General features: G+C 38.2%; 1 protein-coding gene across 3 annotated transcripts in view; it reads left to right on the top strand.

Moving 5' to 3' along the window:
- The first annotated feature begins 15,309 nt into the window (after positions 1–15,309).
- The window catches only part of LOC139743843 (rab-like protein 6), a 110,985-nt gene continuing 102,066 nt past the window's right edge, over positions 15,310–24,228 (top strand). For 2 of the 3 annotated variants that reach the window (XM_071654297.1, XM_071654300.1), the window contains exon 1: positions 15,310–15,373. The gene's annotated coding sequence lies outside the window, so the exon portion shown is untranslated. Of the gene's footprint in view, positions 15,374–15,426; positions 15,560–24,228 lie in introns of those variants that run through there. The other variant, XM_071654299.1, reaches the window with a different exon arrangement.

Consider the following 24,228-nt stretch of genomic DNA (forward strand, 5'->3'; position numbering starts at 1 on the left):
CCTCCCTCCTCTCTCTCACCTTCTTTCTCTCTAGATATAGACTGTAGATATGGAGATGGATAGATGTAGATATAAATATAGCAATAATAATGTCACAACAGAGGAATGCATCAAATGCCAATTGTCTTGATTTTAATTCAAAATCCGAATTTTCGGGGGCCTTCCCCTTCGTCAGGGATGAAAGTGCTAATGAATTTTCGCAGTGATATTAACAGTGAACAGGGGCGTCACCAGCTTTTTAGTTTCAAGGGGGTGCGTTTTGACACTTAATGTAATCTGTGAGACTTTTTATTTTAATATGATTTATTGGCTCCTGTGTCATCATGTACATTTACATAATGTGCACTTTACATTGCACATAATATGTGCAATGTAAAATATAATATTATTATACATCTGATTGTATACATACACGAATCTTCGCTATGAAGGCCTATACGGGGGTACATTATGTGACGGTGTGAGATCCTCGGCGAGGGAGCGGGGGAGGTTATGGGAGGGGGATACCCCCTCCCACGGTAGGGACTTTTTGTAAAAACAAGAGTGCAAAAGTCGCGTTTATAGAGCATTTTAAATCAAATTTCTAGGGAATTAAACATAGTAAAAACAAATCGCTGTGAATGACTACAGTATATGATTATAACATACGGTGGTTCATAATGTGACGGTGTGAGATCCTCGGCGAGGGAGCGAAGCGACCGAGCGGGGGAGGGTGATACCCCTTCCCAAGGTAGGGACCTTTTGTAAAAACAAGAGAGTAAAAGTCGCGTTTATAGAGCATTTTCAATCAAATTTCTAGGGAACAAAAGATAGTAAAAAATCATTGCGAAGGACTATGATCATAACTTATGAAAACTATTCATTTTACTAAGTACGGGCAGAGGGAGCAAGCTACTTTACTTTGCTATTCGTCTGAAATGTATTCATTAAAAGCTTAAACGTGATCGCATTGTTCGAGCAATACAATTTGTTCTTGCATGAGCATAGAACATAGAAGAAAAGGAAAAATGTAAGGCTTACTACAGGTATGATTCAGGGGGCACACTCTAGGACGCGAGGCTACCATCTATACACTCAATTTAATATCAGTGTATAGATGTAATAATGTATATTGTTAGTGTATCATTTACCCTGTTATGTGAGAAATATTTCGCATTTTCAGTTGTGAAATTGACAACTTTTAGACGAGAAAAGTTCCTTTATTGTTCATTTTGGTCTTTAAATAATTAATCAATTATTTGTTACAGGGGGTACAAAAAATATGGAGGGGGTCAAGTGCCCCTTCTGCCCCCCCCCCCCGCGCTTCCAAACACACCCACACACACACACACAAACTGGAGGGAGATTTAAGGGACTTTTGAACGAACACATACAACGAAGAAACAAAACAAAAACATCAATATGATTTTTAACCGTACAGGTTCTGGGGACAAGATAGAATACGCTAATGTAGAGGGCACCCTATATCATGCATATATACTGCCCTTACTGACTGACTAACAAGAAATTATTGATTATATATCTTATCATTATATGCCCTATACATTTATATCTTATAATTATTGATGATATATCAGTGTGTTCCTAAAATCCCCCACACATACGCCCACACACACATTACTAAAGATAGATAACATATGAACTGATCATCCTAAAGTCCCGAAATCACTGTGTCTCTTATTCTTCTTAACCAACATCAATGGACAACACTATCAAATTTACCGTTCTGTTTTGTTTTTTCTCAGAAATACTTTACTGATTCATATTCATTTGTTTTGATTATCAATAGATTGTAATAAGCAGATATATATATATATATATATATATATATATAAAACACATAATCCTATATTGACATATTTGATTAGAAAAATATGTAATGTATTGCGGTTGATCATGAAGCACAAGAAGCCGTTTAGAAATGAGTCAATTCAAGCAAGTCTCAATGAACTTTTTTGGTATGTTTCCAGACACAGAGTATAAGTGACTGCTAATTGGTATCGTGATTTTTAGTGAATAGGGACCACTCTTTCAAAGTTATTTCTCCTAATAATAATTATTGTCACAATAATCAATGATGAATCTTCATTTTAACACATTTTTAGCACATGACTTTCTCTGCATAATCCACTCCAGCGGCGTCGATCCGTTTTCATGATGGGGGGGGGGGGAGGCAAAAACTTGAAGGAGGAATATAGCATTATGTGCGAGGGAGCGGAGCGACCGAGCAGGGCAGGGTGTGGGAGGGGGGTATCCCCCTCCCACGACAGGCAGATTTTGCATTTTCAGACCTGAAATTCAACTTCACACTTCTTGTGAAAGATAACTGCTTAAATCGCGGCATCTCAGCCCTTGTTTCCACGTGTGCAACATCACTGTGTATAGACATAGTAATACATGGAAGTTGACAGGGGGAGGGTGTTGGAGGGGTAGCCCCTTCCCAGACGGCGGAGCTTTTGCATTTTTTAGAATTGAAATAGAACAGTCTGATGCACACTTCTTTGAAATACTCCGGAAAATTGTCAGTCCCCAAATGTGCAAGTCTTGTTAATCTGTGGGTAGGAACCGAGCGGGGGAAACATAAATCAAAGAGGATGAGGGAACTTTTGAATATGAATTCACTGTGGTATAGTGGATAAGACTCCCGACTCCCGATCGGAGGACCCGAGTTCGAATCCCGCCCAGTGCTTACGTCCTTGGACAAGATGCTTTTACCCTCCATGTCCCTCTCGACCCAGGTGTATAAATGGGTACCTGGCAACGCTAGGGTAATAATAATGGCAGGGCCCTCTGGTAGAGCAGTGGTAACACTGAAGAGGCTACCCTGGGTAAATAAGACCTTATCATTATCATCATCATATCAAACACCGCAAAACATGCTTTTTGATGAATTATTCTGAAATTTGTCAATCCCCCAAGTTTGCTAAGTGTATGGTTGGAGACCTAACGGGGAGGGTGTGGGATGTGTATCCCCCTCCCACGCGACGGAGCTTTTGCATTTTCAGAATTGAAATTCAATAATCCGTTGCACAATAAGTGAAATACCGTACGGATACAGTACGGTCGACAGATATTAAACACTGTAAAGGAACACCAGTGCTGCCGGAGCCCAGGGTGCGATTGTGTGTGTGTGTGTGTGCGTGTGTGTGTGTGTGTGTGTGTGTGTGTCCTTGTGCCCCCCCCCCCCCCTCCCAAAAAAAAAAATTGATAATAATAATAAAGAACAATTATTAAGCTTCCGGCGTTGAGGTCGCTCGCAGACTGAAGTGGTATTTTTTTTTTTTTTAAGGGTCTGAAGGGGGGTGCGTTCGCACCCAGCGCATCCCCCCCCCCCCCGTGACGCCCATGAGTGAAGTGTTAACATCCTACTATATAGCTCGCGCAATCTCAGTGTAACCAAAACAAAAAATAATCAATGATAACAATAAACGCATGCTAAGTTGCGCGCTTATGAATGCCAGACTTTCAGTCATATTTTTACTGCTGAACTCGTAAGATTTTTCTCTTTTTCTATCTGACTAACTTATATTTGGACTGGATTTCCCCTTTAACATTTGCCCTTGATCCCCCCTCCAGCATTTCTCTTGCAACCACTCCGCCCTTTAAAAAGATACAGGAGCCCCCTCTGACACGTACACACATACTGACACACACATTTGAGCGATATTCATGTGGCTCATTAGTTCATTCTTTATATTGATTTTTGCACTGGTATAATTTTAGTTTGTCAAGATAAACATATCCGTTCTCCGTATAATTTCATGCCCATGAATTCGGGAACCTACAGTTTTACAAGCGTTATAGCTTTTATGTAGGCCTTATCATATTTGTCACATTTACTTGTGACATCCTCAGATGATATGACCATTTACATTTGTGTATAGGTATATGTTTTTCGGGTTTTTTTTCTTCTTTCTTCTTCAATCAAAAGACATGGTTGTATATATTTTGTATTCTTGTTTTACTGACAATCATTTTGTAATCTCATCATTGAGAAAGTGGAAATATGAAAATGAATTTGAACTTGAACTTGAACTTGAACATTTACCCTTGAGGCCCCCCCCCCCCCGTCATTCCCCCGCAGCCACCCAACCTTATTATTAATGATGATAATAATAATAATAATAATAATAATAATAATAATAATAATAATAATAATAATAATATATACAGGAACCTGTTCTTACCTGCGGTCACACATACACTCGTTTCCGACTTATCAAAAAGGTCCAAATAGCGTATATCATCATTAATATTTCTTTTCAAACGTAAAAAAAATCCTCCGCCCGTTTGTGCCCCTTATCCGCCCATTTTTCTTTTATGGATCATAGAACTACCCGTTCATCTGCCTCGGACTGTTGTTTATCTCCTTTTGGGGGTGGGGGGGGGGGGGGGGGAGGGGAGAGTAGAACCATGGGGTTATGATGCACTTATATATATATATATATATACAGGGTATATCATATCATAGGGATTAATCAAGGGAAGGAAAAAAAGTTAATTCGTCAAGGATTCTGAATATATATATTTTTTTCTATCACATAATTATAAGCTACTCGACGCTTGCGTCGCCTTAGCGAATTACTTATGTATATACATATATATATATATATATATATATATATATATATATACAGTATATATTATATTGCAATATATTTACCGTACGATCAAAGAGTCTCTTTCCACTGGCCATGTCATATACGCTGATCTAGATGGATGCAAAGTGGCAGGCGCAACGATTCCACCCCACGCAGTTACAACTAACCAACGACCAGACCTAGTGGTCTTGCTAGAAAGAGTAAAGAGAATCCTAGTTGTTGAACTGACAGTACCTTTCGAACCTAACACTGAGGCCGCTCATGAAAGAAAAGTAGAGAAATACAAAGTATTGTTGAATGAACTAAGACGCAAGGGCTATAAGCCTTCCTTTCTTGCCATCGAGATCGGAGCAAGGGGGCAGATAACACTAGAAAACAAACAACGACTGAGAGGCCTACTCAAAACGAATGAATACAAACAGAGTCCAACTGCATTCTATCAAGACATTAGTAGCAGTGGCGGATCCAGAGGGGGGCGCAACCGGCGCACGCCCCCCCCCCTTTATTTTTCGTAAAAAACAAAAGAAATAAAAAGAAAAACAATGAAATGAAACCCGGAAGTAGCACCAGAAATATTAGTCACGCCCCCCCCCCCCCTTTACAGAATTCCTGCAGGATCCGCCCCTGAGTAGATATGCAATAGTTTCATCGTTCACTATATTCTATGCAAGAAAAGAACAGAACTGGGGGGGGGGGGGACGTTAATCACTTAGAAAGTAACATGTAAGAATGAAAGGCACTTAGTAATAATGTAGTGATTATGTAGAATTGTTACATTATGTAAGGATTTACTGGAATGACATTTGGCACTTATCCAAAAAAGTGTATAAACTAATGAAATTGAATTGCTACGCGACTACTTGGAAATGCATATATAGCGGACATACTGAGTTATTCGAATTTCACTTGATCGGTTAGAAAATGTGATGGAGCATCCTGGACAAAATAACGAAATGAGTCATTGATAATACATTGTATGTGTACTGCGTGGGGAAATGTACGGTGATTAATTTTTGTGTAATTGTTGTCAACCTCACAAATCTGTTGCGAATACAGCTCTATCTTTATTCACTGTATACGTATTTGTAAGTGTGTCATTACCTGCCATGTACCATGGACCTGTTACGTCAACATGTCCTTGTTTTACTTATCAATAAAGACATGATTACATCAATATGCATATACAGTCACATTATATATATATATATATATATATATATATATATATATATATATCATATATATATCATATATATACACATGAAGAGACTAGGAGATACACATGTAAAACATTTTCGCATATATAAAATGTCAGTGGTGCAATATCTGCACTACCCATTTCCCTGTCTGACCCTTAATTACGATAAAGACATAACCGTTTCTGTTGTACAGGCCTACAACCATGGTTTTCTTCCAAGCACACCTCCCCGCAGAGGTCGGCAAGCCGTCTTGGGGCTGGAAGAAGAGGGCATGGAGGCAGTGTTTGGCTTCACTTCTTCCGAGTCAGAGCGAATGGCCCATCTCGTCAGAGTGCTGCAGAACGCTGGAAGAATACGTTCGGTAAACTTTGCTGACAATAGGAAAATATGTTGTAAATTCCAATATGCATTTATCTCGAGTATTGTATATTCAGTCGTTCAAACGGGTTACAAATTCCGCATAACGCCGGTTTCTAATTTCTTAACGCTAATAGGGAAAGTATGGCATGCAATTCATGACAATCACAACACTTCACATGTAACTTGGCTACCGCAGTTTGACTACAATCCACGCAAAATACACTCTCCAATTCTATACACAGCTGGTGATGATAGGTACTCGCTGTAGCATCTTGAAATAATGCTTATACCATTGACCCCTTACCTGTTTAGTCCAGATGATTTTCTCAAATGGAAATATGAATCATAATAGTTATATAACATAACAAGTGTATATGACCGCCTGAAGATTACATGACATGACAGATTTAATCTCCTTTATGCAAAATTACCAAAGTCGCCTTGTAAATGTCTGTCGATAGATAATTTGAAAGCATATGGCCATCGTCTAAAAAAGAAAAGAAAAAGTGGTTGGAAGATATAGATGAACCTTTATCCTTCCTTGGTAATTACATTCAATAGCTGTAATAAAAATGTGGTTTTTTTTTTCTTTCATGTAATATGCCCTGTCCGCCTTGGACTACTTAACATAACAATGTCGGAATTTCGGAACTTGGGGTATTTGTTCCATGTTTATCGTGTCACTGCCGGCAACCAGGGACAGCCCGGTGGTAGTGTCGCTGCCCGGAAAGCTGTAGATACAGGTTCAATCCCACTGGTTCCTTTTCTGACATGTTTGTTAATTTACAGATCAGCAATTGCGATCTTAACAAATTTAATTGGTAGAGGGAGACATTTTGAAGAAACTCACACCTGAACCTTCATCCCTCTGAATAATATATTTCTTTCATTTAATATGCCTTGCCCGCCTTGGACTACTTAACATAACAATGTCGGAATTTCGGAACATGGGGTATTTTTTCCATGTTCATCGTGTCACTGCCGGCAACCAGGGACAGCCTGGTGGTAGTGTTGCTGCCCGAAAAGCAGTAGATGACACCTTCACCTTTACCCCTCTGAATAATATCTTTCTTTCAAAATGGTTATTGTTTGTCATTTTGAACATGTAGCTTGTTGTTGTTTAATCTTGTTTCTTGTCTTTGTATGAAGCTCCCATACGTTTACACACGAAGCAGTAACTCCCCTATCACTAGCAGGGATGACGGAAGCACTGGGTCCAGCGACAACTTTAGCACACCGTTCATAGCGACTGGTGACGAAGTCGTGGTAAACTCATACCGCTGTATATGTGCCTTTATTGCATTCTTTCAGATGAAATGGCTAAAATTAGCGAAACACCAACAATACAAATCGCTGGCAATTGACATTGTATTTTTGTATTTGTATTTCTTATTCAGCATTGACGCGAGATGATTTTAAAACGCAGATCAAAAAATTAAACACAGGCACCAATAATGCCTTATGACATCTGCAAGTTTCTATTTAAACATTTGTGTTCGTTCAATAACGGCTGCCGTCCTTCAAGTAAACTATACATTAAAGACATCTAATGATGAAATTCGGTATGCCGAACAGTACATGGCAATTTCGAGGTGCCATTATCGTTAAATATATATCTGAACCACCAAGGTCAAACGTCAGAGGTCACTGAACTTAGGCGAAAATGACTTCCTATGTCCAGTGTTAACACGATTTGGGTGGGAGGGTAGAAATGAATAGACGATATTCCATGAAATGACAGTGCTGAAAGATCAACGGTCAATGTCAAATGTCATTGTACCTTTGCACAGCAAAATCAACAAAATTGTCATTTGCAGCCACTGCTGAACTAGGAATGGCAGGGATAATGTCAGCCGGTGGACAGGGTAAAAATAAATTGACAGTTATCAATGTGAGCATGACTATGGATGTAGGTCAAAGTTTAAGTTTAAAGGTCACTTTACTTAGGTTAAATGATAAGTCATTCAACAGCTGAGAATTGTCTATTGATAATGATTTGAAAAGTAAGATTAGACATAGATTATTAATGAATTAACTGAAGTGACAAGAGTCAAAGGTTAAAGGTCAAAGTTTAGATAAATTATCATTTTTTTACTTAATTCCATTGACATGGTCTAATCATAAGTCTAGTGCGTTAGTAACGGTGTAACGGATAAAAATCAATTATTGGAACATAATTATTCCCTTTATATAGAGAGGGATAAAGGTCAATCCTATTGTTAGTTTTGAACATGAGGGCCGATTTGGGTCTTGAATATTATGAAAACAGTTTGATAGAGCGACTTAACAATAATGATAATAATAATAATAATAATACATACATACATATTTCTAATGCGCACTTTCTGACATGTCACTCAAGGCGCTACAATAATTCATACACTATGATTACTCAACAACATAATTCAAAGGAATAAGTTACATAAATTGAGACATCGACAAAACATATGTAGGCAAATGATAATAAGATGTCTTATACTCCTTGATAAAAAGATGATGCTTCACACGGGACTGAAAAAAAAATGAGGTCATGAGAGTTCCTAATGCTACTAGGTAGACTGCTCCACACTTCTTGAAAATGTTATCTTCTAGTGTGTTGTATTCGGTTTTGGGATTCAAAATCTACTTGAGAAAATAATGAAATACTCAGTGGTGCATAATCCGAAACGTTACAAACAATCTTGATCTTATACACAATAAAAAAGAAATATTGTAAAACTACAGGAAATTTGATGGCAGCAGAGTCGCCAGAAAATCTGCTTTAAAAGTACATACCGTATAAATCATAACACACATTTGCATGAATAACATAATTATACATGAATATTCATTACATAAAATGGTAAAAGAATATCAGTTTCTGCATTAAAATTAATTCACGTCGAAGTAAAACTTCATCATGTCAGTTAACTTAAGAAATCTTTGTATGAAGACAGAGCTCTGTAAAAATACAGCAAGTTAAACAATTCAAACTGTAAAGTTATATCAGATCTGTATAAAGTGATTATATTTTGTCAAAATTACAGTTTCTGATGTTACTCAGTTTTACAAATAAGAATTAGGTATTTTTGCGGGATCACATCAGAATCGCTGTATTTAGTTAAAACAAAACAAATCTGCATATTTTTTCCTGTATAACTGCAGATTTTTTTACAATGTATACATATTGTATAATATTACAACTGTTTCTTATCTTTCGTTTTCTTAACAACAGTCGTACAACAGGATGACCAATAGAGAGCCCCCGTCTTACACCAGTCGTGCGCCTAGTTACTATAGTGGCTACAGGTCTACCCGGGATCAAAACGTACCATTTGAAGCTTGGTTTTAATTTATGCTTTAACTAATATGTTGCAAATATGTCATGGATTATTGTGTGACAAGTTAATGTAGAAAGTGAACAACAGATGAGCAAATGAGTTATAAGCGTACTTGTCAGGATCGACAGACTTAAACAAGGTATAGATTTTTACTATGCATTGTCACAAGATTTTTTTATTTACCTGTTACTCTAAACGTAGTCTAAAAATGTAGATATTTACTACCATTGTCAAATCTTTTCTGTACTTTACGACCGAATGAAATTATACCTGGTAAAGATTTTAAATGTTTCGTTTAGGTCTTTTAATCAAATTCAGTAAAGGTAAACTAGGGAAATAAAATTATGTACTTCCTTAAACTGCGAGTAAAATTTTGTTACAACATGTTACAACATTTTCAATAGAAATGCTTATTTATTGTGCACGATAATTTGCTTTCATTTGATTTCAGTGATGGTATCATTGCTTCCATAATTTTCAGATATTTATGGCCTGCAAATGGCACAGAGAAATTCCAACAAAGACTTCATGTAATTTGCGCATGGATGAACAAAATGTCTAGATTCGTTCAAAAAGATCGATTCCGAGAAAACTCATAGAGCTGTGGTTTATCACGAAGACATTATATTTCATACAGTGTATATGGCTTACTGTTACTTCATTGTACAGGCGACTCCCGTTAAAGCGAAGTCCTCGGGACTGGCAGTTTTCTTTTGTTATATCAAATTTCATTATGTCCAAACATTTAAGTATATAAAGAAATATAGAAGATAATTTTCGAGCTAAATTCTACTTCGTCGAATTGAGAATTTCGTTAAAGCTGTATTCGTTTTAACGGGAGTACAACGTAGTAAAGAGCAAGAGTTCAAAATCTCTCGGGTATAGATGCCATTTTCGTTTCTTCACCTCTTATAATCTAAGACAAACCAGTCAAAGCGTGGGTTTTTAAGAAGCCAGTGAAATCATGGTGATTTAAATGACGTTTATGTTCCGTAGTTGTATCGTTGTGCAGACAAATTTGGCAGTATTTCTCGGGGGAAATGTTCTGGCGGAGTATTTGCATGTATTATATAAATTTATTGTCTTATCAAGATTAGAGAAACAGACACCATGTGTGTGTGTGTAAATAATGCGCAGAGTGATGTACGCCAGGAAACCATTGTTTGTTTGTTTGTTCTTCTTTTTAGATATCAGCATTTTAGTGGCATAATCATAGCACTCGTAATAATATTCTTCTAATTGTGAAACATAGCGTTTGTGAATGTATTCAAGCGGTGTTTATTCTCAAATTATTGGTCAGAAGATTAAATATCGCACAACAGAAAGAACGTTTTCATATATGCATGTACATTTTTTCAAGAAGAAATGCATGTTCTCGAGAAAAAAAAAATCGAATGGGATTGCTTCTTATCCAGCAAGTCTCATGGCTATTCGTGCTGCTGTCGGTGTTGCAAAGTTAAACAAAATAATGAATCACTGATAAGAGTGTACTTCTCTGCGGAAAGCATATTCAAGTTTTGTAAAGTGTATGAAGATCGTATCAATATGGTACGTTACAGATATACAAATATCTTGTACATTACTTTGCAACTACATAACTATATAGAATGCTATAAATTCGCAACTCCATATAATGTTATTTATCAGAGGGCCTAAAATATTGAGATGCTTCAAGACCATAATGGCTCATCATGTGGATTGTCAAATAAAGAGAGTTCTTTTTTAAGAGACAAAAAAATTAAAAAATTCATAGTGAAAATAAAAGACTTGTCGCTATACTTAACATTAGAACAAACAGCTGCAAACCAGAAGAGCACTCGGAGAGCGCAGACCTCCACTTAGCAGCTCAGTTCCACCCATTATTGTAATTTCCACCCTATAAGTCCTACATACAAATCATCTGTATTATTAGATTCCCGTTGTCGCTGTATGTCTACAGTAGCAATATGCAAATGAATGACTTTCCCACTGCTTTCCCACGTTTTGGAAGTCCCCCACTATCTATATACTGTGTCTACAGTAGCAATATGCAAATTAATGGGGACTAAGCTTAAAGTTAAATTGGTTACAACGGTCTTTATGATGATAGTATATAACAAAAGACCGTTGGTGATGCTAAGTAGTTTGGCTTTTGATAATTGCTGGGTTATACACATTACATGTGCTGAAAATGGACCTTTTTTCCCAATGATAAAGAATTCTTTAAAAAAATCCGGGATCCACACGGTGGTCCGAATCATTGCCAAAATAAGCATTTGTTCATTGTGTCATTATCAACTTTTTCTGAAAATTTCATCCAAATTTGTTCATGATTTTTAAAGTTTAATTGCATAGGTAAATAATCATCGCTTGCAAAAATAACCTCCTTGATGCTTAAAATGAACTGTGGAGATGTCAGCAACACTAAAAAAGAAATAATATTGCACTTTCTTAACCCTCTCAGCTATACTTTTGATTTGTCACCCTCACGACTCTCCAGTAACATGAAAATAGTCAAAGTTGTCTCGATATTCAAAAAGGGCCACGAACAGGGTGTATGAATTATAGGCCTATATCTTTGCTTAAATGTTTTCCTGAGATCTTAGAAAAGTTAGTATGTACCAGAATAGCCAATTCCTTAAATAACTATACAATATACTGTATATATATCTTATGATTATCAGTTTGGGTTCAGAGAAAAACACAGCACAACATATGCCATACTAAGATTCATACACGAAAAACTGTAATACAGCATTTGATGACCATTCTATAGCAATCGCTTAATTTTCCTTGACCTCTCCAAGGCCTTTTCACTATTGACTGTAATATACTCTTTTAAAAATTGTCTCAATATATGGTGTGAGAGGAATCAATGGCCTTGGAACTTTCGTACAGATAGAAAACATTACGTTCACTCGAGTAAAAAATCATCCCTGCGCAATCTATCATGTGGAAGCCTCCTTGGCCCGCTATTATTCTAAATAATTCCCATACATTAATGATATGTAATATTCTTCCCTAAAGCTTTCCTTTGTTTTGTTTGCTGGTATAATTCTGATATGTTTTTATCTTATTCAGACCCCCATCAATTAGCTCATATAATGAATGATGATTTACAAAACTGTGATGTTCCGACTAGGTTGAAAAACAATAAACTATATATGAATGTGCCAAAACTAAAGCTGTACATGTTATTTAGTATTACCATTACCACTCTCCTATGTTTTGACAATTGTAAACCTGATCAAGTGACCTCCACTAAATTTCTAGGCTTTACAGTTAGTTGTAACGGCAGGAGCATGTCGATAATATCAGTCAAATTACATCTAGAAATTCTGGAGTCATTCATAAACGTTTATTTATCAATTGCGTGTATTTTCCTCGTTCTGTTCTTTTAAAACTTAAATCTAATTTGATTCTCTCTTATTTTCATTATGGACATTTGGCTTGGGTTGATTCAGGTAAACTTTGGATTGATATAATTTATTCATTTAAAAAGAAGGGTCTCCGTATATACTGGGTATTACAAAAAAAAAAAAAAAAACATGTCCCACTTTTCATCCTTGATAGCTCGAAAACTATACATCAGATAACACTGTCATTGATATGAGTAATAGCTAAATAATGTACAATTTAGTTGGAGGTGATTTGAATATGAGAGAATAAATCAGTTTCGTTTAATCCAAGATTGATTTTTAAGTTAAGTTCCAGATTTTTGGTCAAATTTGAACCATCTGTACAAAATTGAACTTTACACAAGAACCAACGATGTGTATGTGAGTGTGTGCTTACAATAACCCTGGATATGAACAATAGACATGAATACCACGAATACCACGAATACCACCTTTTAAGAGCTCTGCTGACTATAAGGCTTCTGGGCTCTTGCTCCAAGGCACAAGAATGCTTTATTGATAATTCATGATGGATTGCCCTGGGCACTGCAGACTGGATTCATGGTAAAGGGTAAAATGCATGCACATGAAAAATAAAAATAAGCCCATGTTTTCATGTGCTTGCAAACACTACATTTCAGGATGAATAAACACTAGCTGTGATAGTGGAATTTTTCATGAATATGTAATAAAGCATCCCAACCCTGGCCATTGTTCACGACCATTGTTAGGGTGTTAACCACACACTCCCATACACACCAATTGACCCATGTGCAAAATTAAAATTTTGTACAGAGGGTTGAAAACAGAGCAAAATCTGAAACCTAACTTAAAAATAAGTCTTTAATTTAATGAATATGATTATGCTATCATTTTTAAATTACCTCCAACAAAATTGTACAATATTCAGCTATTGCTCATAGGAATGTCAGTGTTATCTGATATATTTATTTTTTTTTAACTATTAAGGATCAAAAGTGGGAATTGTTTTTTGTAACACCTAGAAGGCCCTATGTAACACTGATTTTTATTCACACAATCCTTTGTTTCACGAATATAAAATTATCAATATCGATGATTTATATGATTTTCAATAAGGACAGCGCGTATGCATAAGTTACGATGATCTTCCAATAATATCATATGAAATGTTTATTAAAAGCATAGTTCTGTTCATAATTACCCATCACAAGATAGTCTAATTCACTAAATTTATCTTTGGATATCTTGCGTAATCTGCTAACAAAATTTTTCATTTATACCGGGCGTAAACTCTGGAATTAATTAGACACAAGTTTAAAAGAAATATCTACTTTGACTAACTCTAAGAGACAAAAGGAATAAAACTTATTACAAAGACATTCTGTTTGAAATTATAAATCTTCCTCCTAGATCCTCTCCTGTCTCCATGTCTCCTTTTTCCTCGCATCTCAACTTAATTGTCTTATAGGCCACATATACCCTCTATCGCTTTATTTCTTATTCTATCTCTTTCTCATAAGCGGAGCTTTAGTTGTTTTTCAAACCATTTTATATACACTTTGTTATGTTTTTGATATCGGGGGCCTATAAGTAATACAAGCTGTGCTCTTTATCCCCACCCCACCCCCACCCCACACACACACACTTTAATTCATATGACTATTTTGAATTACCATTTGTTACAAAAATAATATGTTATTTAGAGTCAAATATCTTAGAATCCTCAAGGATGCAAAAATTACATCTGCCAGGTTCGGACTCTTTATGAGCACACTCGAAATTTAACATTTCGTTTTTGTGTCCCAATTGATCACCATTTATAAGTAAATATAATTATAGGAATTTCATATTTTAGCGGCCATTTTGAATATCCAAAAACCCTCAAGGATGCGAGAGTTGCGTCATTCAGATTCGGTTTCAGCATCTTGCTCGAATTTAAGGTAATACCATCTAAAAACATCTGGTGGACGGTATAACAAGGTTAGCCCCAAAACCCTTTTCTCTGAGTGATAAGTAGGCTATGTAAAACCCTGTAGGCCTACATGTACATCAGAAATAGCGTGGCCAATTGCCCCTAATCACAAACGAATCCTCTAATTTGTCCATTATGACAAATTTCTAAATCTTGTTTGCTTGTTTGTTTGTTTGTTTGTTTGTTTTTGTTTTTTCACTGAGTGTAAATTCTCGCTTCTGTTTACTGTGGGTACTACTAGTATACTGGTACAGGTAGTATGTATTGCTTAGGTTAACGCACTTTCTTCGCTGGTGTCCGGATTGCAAGCGGTATGTAGAGGGTTGTAAGTAGGTTCACAGTTCAGAATACGAAATTAGCATGCAGTACACAAACATTTCATGCTGGGGGTCTTCAGCGAAATTATGAAGAAAACAACGTACTGTACGTGAGATTCGATTTGTGTCGACGTACGTACAGTACGTCGCGTCGCGAGCCATTTCAATGAGAAAAGTCGTCCACACTTGCCATTCGCCACACAGGCACAGCCAACTGCGGATTCTCGGAAAAATTAGAAGAGCTGGTAAATGATAATTGAACTCCTTTCCTACAGTGTATCTATATAATATGAAGAAACGGCACAAACTGCTTCTCTTTAGACCTATGCAGAATTACCGAAGGCAGCCTTACAGTATTCTGTTCATAACCAAGCTAAATGAAGAAATGGACATGGACTCTGGCCTGGTGCCTACGCATAGAGCGAATAGCGGTAACGTTATTATTAGACTCACCTACATTACTAGACTAGAGTGCAGGCTCTCTGCACTGGCACACTGCATTGCACTGTGTTGTACTATAATTTGACGTTAGAATAGATCTAATAAGGTCCCTAGATCTAACGTTAAGTATCTACTGCCATGCCTCTAGCAATACACAGCCCAGTCGCTGTAAAAGCGGCGTCTGGTCGGGCTGTAGCAAGACGAGCCTACCTACGTGTACAAACAAATGTACCTTGGTGTGGTATACTTGCGTTAGGGCCATTCATAGCCTACATGTAGGCCCTATATGCTATTATTCATTGCTATGTGTTATTTGCCTAGAAATTCTAACGGTTAGACATCTAACGTTAGTTCTAATTAATTTATGCCAAGCCTAAAGTAGTATACTTGGGTGACCCGCACCTCGTCATAGTTAATGTTTGCGCATATTTGAATCACATTTTGCCACTGAAATTCTTTGAAATCCAACTCACATACAGGAAAAATGCTGAAAATTCCAATGGAATCACAAGTTCACTGATCGATATCGAAAATTTGCAACTATCGTCGTCAAACGCGAACGATGCAAAAAAGTTGCGCGCTAAGGAAGGGGCCCGCAACTCGTCACCCGCGCTCCCATAGACAAAGCACGTAAAAGACGTGTGCGGGTGACCGTGATGCTCCCATAGACATAGACGTCTACACGTAAAAGATGCGTGCGGGGACAGTGGTGATACTTATAACACGTATTCCGATTAAATTTCAGATTTTCGCCAAAAACTGTTCGGTTTTCACCACAATTTGCTTGGTTGTGGTAGCCCTGCCAAGTTTCAAGCGTACTGAACACAGTCCCGGGCATAAATTTTTGTTTAGTGCGCTTAAAACAATTTTAAGTGGGGTGACGGTATTCGGGCCCCTGAAGAGGTGCGGGCACCTCGCTATAAATAGAGCAGTAATGTAACGTTACAATACCTCCTTGGTAGAACGTAAAACTCGAATGGTGGCTGGTTGTAACCTTGACCGAAAGATCGGTCTGTATCTGCTCGTCGGGGATATGTTCCGAGGAGACTGCGTCAGGCTTCACAGATCCCCTCGGAGGAGAGCAATAACGTCAAAAAAATAAAACTATAAACTCCGGACAGACAGATCTTTCTGTCTAGGGCCTAACGTTAGAGTTGTGTAACTGAGTGTATGTGTTACGGAGCGCCCCAGGCTGGTTGTAACAAGGACAAGGTGTAGTGGTAGGTCTAGATCTAGGTAACTCTAGTCTAAATTCACTTGACCCTACCTGGCTGGCGAGCAGAGATGTTCACTTACATGTGTGTGTAGGGCCTAACTTGTTAGACTACATGTTAACAGTGAATGGCAATTGTGCACTTTTCTGCCCTATAGATTCTAAGTTACATCAGTGCAAAATTTTACCCTAATCGAGCAGTGCAGTGCGTGCGAATTCGAGTACCTAGTGTTCCAGGCACCGCAGGTTCGACAGCATGTGTTCCGATTCAGTATACACTGTGCTGTATGCATGAGTGTGAGATTTCGCGTTTGGATGCAGTGTGTGAATGTGTCAATGTGAGTTTGCGTAATGAAAGCACTTACGGTACGCCACATGGTAACTGCGAAACACAGCCCAAACGCCGAACGCAAGAGTCATGGTATGGGGGAGTATCGCGGTGAAATTCAAATGTAATTACTCAAAATTTCTTCAATTTGAATACTTACATTACATATTAGGTCCAATTGTTGATAACACTTGCCGTGGAACTTTTTCTCCTCTGGTAGTTGTTTTCTGAAAATATTGGAGACTTTAAATGATCCGGTCAAGAGGAATCTGTGAGAGTGACAACTGCTCTGTTCGACAGATTTGAAACCTGTGCGCATGTGCTAACCAGAGTGCAAAATTTCTGTGCCAATGAAGAAGCGATATCCCAGCTGAGGGCGACAGCGCGAGAGCGAAAGGGCCTTGTCCAAAGGCGAAAAATATTGCACCTTTCATGCATATAGGGTCATATTGCCAATGTGCTATGTGCCTTCACAAAGGTTGTTTTGAAAAACGAAGGGAGGAACGGGGAAAATGAGGATGGACTTCTACTAGTCATAGAAAGACGTCTTTTCAAGACCGTAGGATCAGTTTCAAAGTGTGCAAGTGAACGGCAAGTGTGAATTAGATAAGAGACTTAATATGTAGAGTATAAAGGAAGCCTTTTGCTGGAGAAATACGTTACTTACAGAGGCACTAAAATTTGGGTTTCATGCAGGGGATCATAATCAACCTATCGCAGAGGACATTATGTCCACTGCCTTGGCCCAAGGCTTTGGCAAAATTATTCTTTGAAATAATGAAAAAAAAATCCAGATTCTTGTCCAGATTCATTAGTTTGTTGTATTTATATTGTCTACACAGTTACCAATTTACTCACCCGAGGATCGGTCCTGACCAATTTACTCACCCGAGGATCGGTCCTGACCAGGCATTGTGAGAAGCACGCACTTGTGTACAGTGACAGGGCTGTGTATCACACGCACCAGCCTTGCTCGTGTGGGTGGTTTGCGTGATGTGTAATGGGGTCGGGATGGATGACGGAGGCATAAAAATATATTTATGTAACTGTTGTGGCCAGCCAGGATGTTCAGAAATGGAAGCTGTTGTATCACAGACTTACTGCCAACTTTCTCACATTTTGCGCCATGATCATGGCAATTTTCTGCAATGTAACTACACAAATGTAAAGCTCGATAATCCTGCTGCAGCGGTAGCGATATCGCGATTGCACAGTGTTCGATGTGTCAGCTACACAGCTGGAAACGCAGTGAGTGAGGCGGGCTTATAGTAACCTTAACACTTGTCAAACGGCATTCCATACAGCAAGAGAAGCTAGCCAGCTGCTCAGTGCGTTGTGGTTCATGGGATATCACCTTGACTTACGGGGAATGAGGTGCCGATGATATAGGGCCGTAAAGTGCTCAATTGCCCAGTGAATTAAGGTACAATTGTAAGCCTACCAGTAGTCAGTATTCGGTCACCTACTGGAATTTGGTCACTTATCACTAATCATGAGCCATTAAGTTCTACTGTCACAACATATGCAAATCACATTTCACATACTGGCACTGTCATTCACAACTGGAGTCCCTTAGTCCCCTCCAAAAATCATCTAAAATCCCAAATTTCACCGTCAAAAATGCAGAATCAGCGCAACATTTCCAGAGCATGCATAAATTAACCCTTTCGCAACCACATTCTATTGCGCAGACCTATCCACCAGAACCACTATAAAATTGTGCAGCAGCGGGCTCAATGCAAATTGCTTTTCAAGTTGAGAATACAGGGCTGCCAACACTGGAAACTAGTTGAGAGTGAGACTCCCATAGGCCAATGCTATAATTTAAGAGTCAAAATGAGTGAGATCAATAGAAATGCATGTAAATGAAATAAAGTTGTAGAGTGAGAAAGGACCAAAATGAGTGAGTCTCACGCTCAATGCGTGAGAGTTGGCAGCCCTGAGAATACATCTTCTCAGAAGCCAGGAATGAGAAATCTTCCTGTATAAAAGATGTTCTCTGATGATCATGTTTTCACGCTTTCAGCTGTATTTTACTCTGGAGATGACAGAAAAATAAATATTTAGCGAAGAAAATCTGAATTGATACTAGCTAAAAACTTACGATACACGGCTTTCCCATAGACTCACACATAATTTCATAACACTCATGAACCACTGTGAGTCAGGACTTGCGATGAATTCGAGTGGAAGGAGTTTTGTTGGCCGAATGAAAAATTTTCCTGTATACAGATGTTCTCTGTCTGATAATCACATTTTCACTCTGAATATTTCGCGATGCTTTCAGTTTCACGAATGTAGCGAGCCGGGTGCTATTCACGAATCTAAAAAGACGCAAAAATATTGGATGAGACATGTACGCATACGTTCTGCATTCTGCACGCACTGTACTTCACAGTCTCGAATTTAACCACTGGCGAAATAGTCATGAAGTCAGACTTGCTAAATACACTATGCTACACTCGCGAAGCAGCGATGCATTAGAGTGTTTGGAGAATTCTTGGAGGGCTTTAGTGAAAGTTTTCTCAAGAATTTTCAATAGTACCTGTATTGTATTTGGTATCTACATAAGGTAGATGCAGCAAACTCCCAAATTGCGAACTTCCACAGTGCTGGGGCAGCATACTGAGCTTTAATTCACAAGACAGGTGTATAATATCGGCGAGTTAACTCGCCGTTGGGCTGGGATGTGGCGTGGAGCCCGGCACGGAGCCTGTTGGTCGTGAAAGAGTTAAGCCCAGTTTTAAGAGTTCTCTTGCAGGATTTTGTGCTTACAAAATTGCAAGCTCAAAGTATTACGGTATCCGCCAAAACGCAAAGAAAAACAAAATTTCTATGTGTGCCGATGCAGTGACTCAATATACAAGGGTTGAATGCAAGTGCCGACTTGCCATTATTCGGTCACCAATGGGCGCTGCAAAGTCCCGATGCAATTTTGCGCCAACAAGGTATTGCGGGGCGCATTTTGCAGCAACCTTGGAATGTGCATTGACTTTGAATGCGCATATCGCCTGACCGAATTCTGATCGCGGTGACCGTATTCTTGGGGATTTTCAAGGTGATATACTTTGGGATTTTATGAAATTTTATGCTGTATTTAACAAAATAAAAATTGAGATTAAAGAAATTTGATATTTTTAGAATACATTGCTGTAGAAATTATATGTGTGTGCATTATTTCAGTTTAAAAAATAATGTAGAAAAGCTTAAATGACCAAATACTGGGGGTTTTACCCCAGAAACATGGACCCCGTTTACAGTGCGAGGCGAGGCTGCGGCTCGGCCGTGGCCGAGCCCGCCTTCATTTCAGTGTGAACGCGCAAAAGGCCAAATGCGGGGCCAAAATTGGCCGCACATTTGGCCACGCTCTGGAGGTGGTCTCGAGCCCGGCCTTTTCTCAGTGTAAACGCAAACTGGGCCAAATGCGCGGCCAATTTTAGTCTGGCTTCCAAACATTCTGCCCATACTATTTTGCTATACAGGATATTAACCCCTTCAACGTTGAAAACTAGTATAGTTTAAGGTGGTTTTGTCCTGCAAAGGATTTTTCCTTCGGCAAAGACCTTTGCCCAAACGGCGACTTCGTCGCCACGGAATTCATTTGGCAAAGGGTCTGAAAACCAGACTATACCAAATTGCGTTTGTTTACAAGCAGAGCGCCACTATGACAAAATATTGAAAGGTTTGAATTAAAAGCGAGGCCGAGCCCGGCAGTGTAAACGGACAAAATTGCGGGGCTCGGCCCTGCAATTGAGGTTGGGCTCGGCTGCGGCTCGGCCGCAGCTTGGCCCAGCCCCGCACTGTAAACGGGGTCTAAGTGTTCACTAACCCCGGGCACTCCTTCACACTGTGGGAATGCCCCGAGTCAACAGAGTGGTATCTCTTTATGATGAAAAAAGAAACAAATTTAAGTGCCTCTTAAAGTGTTCTATTTCTCCAGCAAATGGCTTACATTTAAACTGTACATTCCGTATCTAATTCATACCAGTTGTGCACTTGCTCCTTTTCAGATTGATCCCATGGTCTTGAAAAGACGTTTTTTTTCACGAGTTCATCTCCATACCTCCTCCCGTTCATTCCTTCGTTTTTCAATGCAACCTTTGCGTAGCACTTTGCGCATTGGCGATATGAATATATGCATAGAGTCGCAATGTTTTTAGCCTTTCAACAAGGCCCTTTCGCTGCACGCTGTGTCATGGCGAACAAAAGTGTTTGTTTGAGTGCAACTCGCACACCAGCAGAGAGCAAATGGGCGCCACACGATGTCGCACAGCAAGAGTGCCTGGTCAAAAGTCTACACTGCTACCAGCTAGTGCAAGTGCATAGGTTTCAAATCGTCGTACGGAGTAGTTGTCGTTCTCACAGATTCCTCTTGACCGAATCATTTGAAGTCATCAATTTGGACAGAAATGGACTATTAGCGGAACCAAATGTTCACCATATCCTGTTGTCAATAATTGGACTACATCAGTATGTATTCAAATTGACGCCATTTTTAGTATTTAAGTTGAAATCTAGCCCAGACGTGAAGCGTTAGGGCTGGTCGCAGTTAGGTGTACACTAGGTTCTACTAGGATAGTTGGACCTACTACCCATCGACCACTTCTTGATTAAATGCCTTGTATCTTTCATTCCACTCGAGGCAGAAAATACCACAGATTCATATCCCAGGCACAAATTGTAGACTCGTACTGTACGCACAGAATTCTCAGCGAGAAGCACAAACTTGTGACATTTTTTACTGAACACTGGTGCAAGCTCATTTTAATCGACCACCCATTTTCCCATTGAAAAGCACATAAATCAAGTGAATGGGCAAATACATGTTAACAATAATTAAGTGTATTACTAATGAGGATTTTCTTCAGCTCTTTTTCCTCCCGTTTCCTCAGGTTATTTACCTGTATCCCCCAATTTCTCTTAATTTGTATTCATGTTCGAATGTTCCAGCGTATTGTACCCCGACTCATGCGTACTTGTGATCTTATACGCGAGAAAGCCATTACGCGAGGGTGGTCGATCTAAAAATAGGTGGTCAACGAGTAGTAGACTTACTATACTACTTCAGAATCTTCAGAATGTTGACTAGACATTGCTGTCATCAGAATCACTTCCAGACATGACTAAGTGTCAGTGTGGTGTGGACACAGATTAATTTTCTTCAAAGGAGGATTTAAATTATGTAGAAGATGGCGTATTATTGGTGTCAGTAGGCAGGGTGTTCCAGTCTTTGATGTTTGTGGCCAAAAACTATGAAGGTATGTTTTGGTTCTACACTGCCGTAGAGGTGTAAATCTTTTGTTGTCGCCTCCTCTTGAATGGTCTCATTTTATGATGTAGGGTGGCATGTCTACCACACTTTCCTTGGAAGTGGGCAAGTCCAAGCTATTTTGCACCAGTAAAACGCGTGAGACATCACAAGAAGATTTAGCCCTATATTGCACTGTTAAGATTGAAACTTCATATGTTGGGTTGCTTTTGATAGCTAGTAGGTATCTTCGTTCAAAACAATAGAAATAATGAGAATCACGCGTTCAATATTTAATTTATGCAAATTTATTCTCCAGTAACGCGTGGGACCACAAAAATTTTCCTTTTTTTCTTCTGTTACTTTTATCTCAATTACTGTGAAAATACTTGGTAAACTATAAAATCATTGCAAACATCTTTTTCTACAATAATAACTGTACCTGAAACAAAACATTTCAGAAAAAATCATGAAACTGTTCTCTCTCAAGGTCAATTATAGAAAGATAGGTATAGTAACGCGTGGGACAAGTAACGTGTGGGACATTTTTGTCACTATGAATATTGTGATGTGAATTGCACATTTGCTCAGAGAAACTAATATGGGGTACTAATTATCTAAATAGATGTATTTCTAATAAATTCTTGCAAATTCAAATGATTTACCGGTAGACCCATCAGAACAATAGATATAATAAAAAATATGAAATGCCTGTGTTATCCTTCATTTTTTGACATTTGACTTTGAATGTGACCTTGAAAATAGCATGTAGTGATCTTTTGTGAATTATTTATCCAAAGTGGAACTTTTCACCAAATTTCAAGTCAGAATTCAGAAAATTACAAAAAAATCCCTCAATAATGTACACATTTCCCATAGAAGACTAAGATTTAGTATACGTCCATTGACTTGTACACAAATCGTCCCAAGCGTTACTAAAATGTCCCACGCGTTACTAAATTTAATTGAAAATTGCAAGTATGATAATTATCAGACTAACTTTTTATCTCTTGGATATGATTAGGTCCATTGTGAATTTGGTCTTTTGAAAGTTTCAAGTCAATTAAATCAATAACTTTTATGCAAATGAGAAATAATGACCTAAAAAAGTAACGCGTGGGACATGCTGATTTTGGCCCATCCCTCATTTGCATATCTAATCAGTTGAGAAACTGAAAATCACAGTCATGATAACTTGTTATTCAGACTTAAGGTCACCATACTTATTTTCATAAAAACTTGTAAAAATTAAAAGATATATTTTAAAATGCAGAATTTTTTAATGTCCCACGCGTTACTCTAAATTTTAATTTATGCAGATTAATTAATTTATTGCTGGTTATGCGGAAGGATTTTTACTTTTTCTTTTTGAAATTCATGTATTTTAACTTCTTAGCTTTAAAATGATACCAAGTTTATGTAGATTGACCCATTTTGAATTTTCAGTCTTGTGTGATCAAATAGCTTGGACTTGCCCAAGTCCAGTAGTGATCATTCTTAATAAATCTAGCAGATCTTTGTTGGACCATTTCTAATTTGTGTTTGAGGTTCAACTGATGTGGATCCCATACAGAAGATGCATATAGGTCAATCCACGTCAAATCTCACAGTTTTCACCTGACCCCCTCCGATTTTCTTTTAAATCACACCAAATATTCCCCAAAGTGTGTGACAGAAAATCCCCAAATATTTTGTCCCAAGGTCGATTGGTTGCTAAGATACAGCCTCACATAGCAACCGATGCGAGTTCCAGAAAATAAGTTGAAAGGAAATTATACATTTTTGATTGACTGTTTGAGCATGGATTTTTATGTGCACATTACGCATTGTCAGAAAATTGAGAGAACTATGTAGTCTTTGTAAGAAAAAT

The sequence above is a fragment of the Diadema antillarum genome, unplaced genomic scaffold, assembly GCF_040938485.1.
Source record: "Diadema antillarum isolate AM-2024a unplaced genomic scaffold, OU_Dant_1.0 seq00001115_RagTag, whole genome shotgun sequence".
NCBI classification, from domain to species: Eukaryota; Metazoa; Echinodermata; class Echinoidea; order Diadematoida; family Diadematidae; genus Diadema; species Diadema antillarum.